Raw genomic sequence first — 4,825 nt, forward strand, 5'->3', positions numbered from 1 at the left:
TGCTCGCTTCCCTCTGTCTGTTCCAGAAGTCATGGCTTCATGGGAGCAATGCCACCAGCCCGAGACCGCAAGCCTCTGTTCTTTGGTCCTAGCAGTTCTAAATAGAGAGAATGAGCTCATCACTAAGCTGCTCTGAGCTTCAACTTCCTGATCTACTGATGAGAGGTTGTGCTTTAAAATTCCCACACACCTATGTTAATCCGTGTTTGGGGTTTTGAGACAGAGACAAACCAATCTCTTCTGAAAGTCAGAATGAAGAAAGTTATGGGAGTGGGCAAGAGCTGATGGCCCATGAGATTCTTCACACCAACAGGACGTGTCTTCCACAAAACGAGGTTTGTGCCAAAAGTCCAACTAACTCCATTCTCCTAATGCATCCAGAATACTCAATAGGATGTGGGCCTTACTCTACGTTCCAAGAGTCAAGGAACTTTTATGTATTCCCAGATTAAGTAGTGCAGTTGGATTATTTGTTGAGGGGTGTTAGAGGACAGGTCTGAGAAGTATGTGGTAAAAAGAAGGGACTTGGGCTCCCCAATAGGGTGTGCTCAGTCTTTTATTCAGTATTTTTTGAGCACCTACTATATGCAGTGGTGGAGATATTGAAATAAAAGGTCTATTAACCTTTGTGCCTCCAAAGTCTCAGTCATTGCTGTTGTCCATCTGTAGGGTGCGTGCATTAGAGAGACATTCTCTCACTGCCCAGCCCATCACCACGGTGTCTACGTGCTGTTGAAGAATCCTGATGAAGCCTTTGAAAGTTGCTTGTCAGCTTGCTATTTTTGGTTTTTCGAGACAGGGTTTCTACGTGTAACCCTGGCTGTCCTGGAACTCACTCTATAGACCAGACTGGTCTGGAACTCACAGAGCTCTGCCTGCCTCTATCTTCCGAGTGCTGGGATTAAAGGTGAACAACACCACTGCTCGGCTTCAGCTTACTTTCTTAATGAGGTCTCCATTAGCCCCGCTATTAATATTCAACCACTGAAGGGGAAAAATAACAGTAACTCTTTTATCTTGTTTATTTTTAATCATTGCTTTTAGACCATACAAAGCATCATTATTGATAGCAGAGGGGAGGTGCTCTTTATCATCAATAAATGGGAGAGAGTGGCCTATTAGGGTATGAATGAGCAGCGTGATAGTTAATACTGTCAACTTTATAGGGTCTAGAATCAGCTATGAGACAAGCCTCTGGGCATGTCCATGAGGGAGTTTCTTGATTAGACTAACTCAAGTGGGAAGACCAAGCCTAAATGTGAGCAGGACCACTCCGGGCTGAGGTCTTGGGTTGAGTAAAAAGAGAAAAGAGACTGAGTGCGGGCACTCACTCTGCTTCCTGGTTGTGGCTGCAGTACTGAGTGTGGGTACTCACTCTACTTCCTGGTTGTGGCTGCAGTATTGAGTGTGGGTACTCACTCTGCTTCCTGGTTGTGGCTGCAGTACTGAGTGCGGGTACTCACTCCGCTTCCTGGTTATGGCCGCAGTACTGAGTGTGGGTACTCACTCCGCTTCCTGGTTATGGCCGCAGTACTGAGTGTGGGTACTCACTCCGCTTCCTGGTTGTAGCTGCAGTGTGTGTGCTCTCCTGCTGCCTTAGCTCCGCCCCCCACAAACTGTGGCGCCAGATTCATGCTGCCTTTGTCTGGGCAATGAGAACAGTCATTAATGCAAACATGAGTGTGCATTGTGACTGAGTGTGGCTAGCACAGAAAGGTTAACATGAGGGTTGTAGTGTCGGATGAGGAGGAAAAGTCACAGCATCTTTCTTCTTCCCTGTGGTAAAACGCCTGAGATCAACAGTGTACAACTGTACAATGTACAGTGCGCAAGCTTTATTTTGGGTCAAGCATTCAGAGGCTTCAGTCCATGGTCACTTGGCCTGGTGACCTTTTTTTTTTTTTTTTTTTTTTTTGGTTTTTCAAGACAGGGTTTCTCTATGTAGCTTTGGTGCCTATCCTGGAACTCACTTGGTAGCCCAGGCTGGCCTCGAACTCACAGAGATCCGCCTGCCTCTGCCTCCCAAGTGCTGGAATTAAAGGCGTGCGCCACCACCTCCTGGCTGTTGGCCTGGTGACCTCTGGCCTGTGCTGAGGTACTACATCGCAGTGGAAGAAAGCTGACCACTTCATGACAGCCGAGAAGCAAAGAGAGAGTAAAGGACCCAGGTGTCAGTCATACCCTTCAAGGGCATATTCCCAGGCACAAACTTTTTCCAAAAAGATCCACCCCTTAAGGTTTTCACTACTTTCCCACAGTCTGTAAAAGTGTTACTCCACTGTGATTTCAGACCTCTCGTGAAGCAGTCCCCTCCCAAACTCCCTACCTCTTAGCACTGCCGCACGGGGGATAAAGCCTCGAGATCTGAGCGGAAGGGAAACATTTTGGATTCAAGCCAGCTCCCCCTTTGAACTACAGTCAGCTGTAAAGATCTGGAGAGTCTCAGCATCCTCTGTCTTCACACAAACTTTGGTGCTAACCCTGTGGGGAAACCAAGATCAACCCTGAAAGGACTGTCCTTGGCACTGGATACACCAAGACCAAGTTCTCAGTGATAGGTTGCTGCCGTTGCAAAAGGCCAGATCAGACCAGATGAAAAACAGGCAAATGCTGCCTTATGGAGCATAGCTCCCGGGCAGGTTCACTGGTCCCAGAGAACTGGGCCAGAGAAGTGGCGTATCCAGGCTAAGGCAGGGAGGGTTTAGAGACCTTACGTGAGGGGTGATGATGTGCCTCCAGCCAGGAGCTGGGACTGCGCCCAAGTATAGTCAAAAGCTAGATCCCTAGGCGGGCCCTTGGGTGCCATTTCTTTGTTCAGAGTTTTCTCAGTGTGGGCAGTTGTGGGGAGGAGAGCAGACGCTTGTGCAAGGGGGAGCCAGGGTTCCAACCGACCACTCGGCACAAAGATTTATTTGCCCCAGAGGCACAAAGGGCAGGGAATAAGAGACAAAGACAGGAGACAGAGGCCGAGGAAGAAGGGGAAGAGAGCAAGGAAGAAGGGCAAGGGGTATTTGTCCCCAAGGGACCAAGGACTGCCTCTGGATAGAGAGGAGACAGACGTGGCCCATAGGCAAATGGCGGTTTATAAAGGGAAAAGGAAAAACCCGCATTAGGATGAGTTGGTTAATTTTTGACTGGGCATGTTAATTAGGGCAGCCAAAGAGGGCTTCTGGTTTCTGGACTTTGATGCTTTGGTAGCGACCTTGGTGGTCAGCCTCAGGAAGTTGCCAAATACGAGACTAGACCTTGGTGGCTAGCGTTAGGAATGTTATCTAGTGGTTTAGCAAGGAGGAGGGATGGGCAAGGCCTGCCGGGGCCATGTTTGTCATGCCCAGGTCTACCAGAGCCCTTCAAACCCCTTAGTCCCCGCCTCACCATCCGTGAGTCTTGTACACGCCCCAACTGCATTCTGACCTCTTAACTGTAACCTCTACTCCTGCCCAGTTCTTTACCTCATAGTCCCCAGGGGAGCAACACTGTGTGTTCGGAAGAGGCTTTGGAGAAAACAGGGTTTTGTTTGATTTTGGTTTTGGGTTTTTGAGACATAGCCTCACTATGTAGCCTTGGTTGGCTTGGAACTTGCTCCGTAGACCAGGCTGACCTTGAACTCATAGACTCTGTCTCCGTCTCCAGAGTGCTGGGATTAAAAACATGAATAGTTTCGTTTTTGAAACAGAGTCTGGTTGCACAGCCTATGCTGCCCTCAAACTGGCAATCTTCCTGTCTCTATCTCCCTAGCACTGACATTCCAGGTGTGTATCAGACCCGGAGAAATGAGTTTTGAGGGCATGCTTCAGGCAGGAGCAGGTAGAAGGGGGTTGGGTTATTTTAAGTCACAAGGTTTGGTTTGGTTTTGTCTGAAGCCCTCCAGATCTCCCCAAAGTGCCTTGCTAAGAACAGCACAGCCGTGAGTTTGTCTGGTTTCTCTTTTCATCCTTAAAACCCGAGAGGAGGAAGAGTGGAATAAAGCTGCCATATGCCCGTGATTCATCAAGAGGGAACAGATACAGGCTGCGGGTTATTTTTGATGCAAACTGAAAACAAACTCATCAGTGAATTAAAACCAGAATATTTGTATACTTTGGTAAATGTACTCTAAGCCCCTAAATCTGTGTAGGGTTGAAATTCTTAAAACTGTTCTATGTAGACTGCCTTGTATACATGTGCTCATTTTCTGATAGATCATTAACTTTATACTAATTTTATGTTAGAAATAACAGTGGACTAATTTAAATTTGTCCTGTTTCAATGAAAAGGTATGAGTTATTGAATTTTTGTCTTGTTTTGTTTTTCAAGATAGGGTTTCTCAGTGTAACCCAGGCTGGTCTTAAACTCACAGAGATCCTCCTGTCTCTGCCTCCTGAGTGCTTGGGATTAAAGGCATGTACCACCACCTGGCTTAAATTTCATTTTTGGCAGGCGGTGGTGGGCCTTTAATCCCAGCACTCGGGAGGCAGAGCCAGGAGGATCTTTGTGAGTTCGAGGCCAGCCTGGTCTACAGAGCGAGATCCAGGAAAGGCGCAAAGCTACACAGAGAAACCCTGTCTCGAAAAACAAAAAAAAATCATTTTTGATTGAACTAAAACTCCACCTTTTTGCATGTGTGTATATTTAATGAAGTAATTCCTTTAGAAATATACTTTATTTTTCATTAATGATAATGGTTGATGCTGATGGACTGAGAAAGGCCTAGAGAATTGGGGAAGAACTCCCCTGGGTGTGTCTGTGAGGGTGTAATGTGCACTGTTCTAGTCCTGCACAGCCTCGCAGCCATGAGGGACCGACAGCCTTTAACCAGAATATATCTTTGCTCCTTTGAGTTTTC

This window comes from Peromyscus eremicus, chromosome 3, assembly GCF_949786415.1.
Source record: "Peromyscus eremicus chromosome 3, PerEre_H2_v1, whole genome shotgun sequence".
In the NCBI taxonomy this organism is placed as follows: domain Eukaryota; kingdom Metazoa; phylum Chordata; class Mammalia; order Rodentia; family Cricetidae; genus Peromyscus; species Peromyscus eremicus.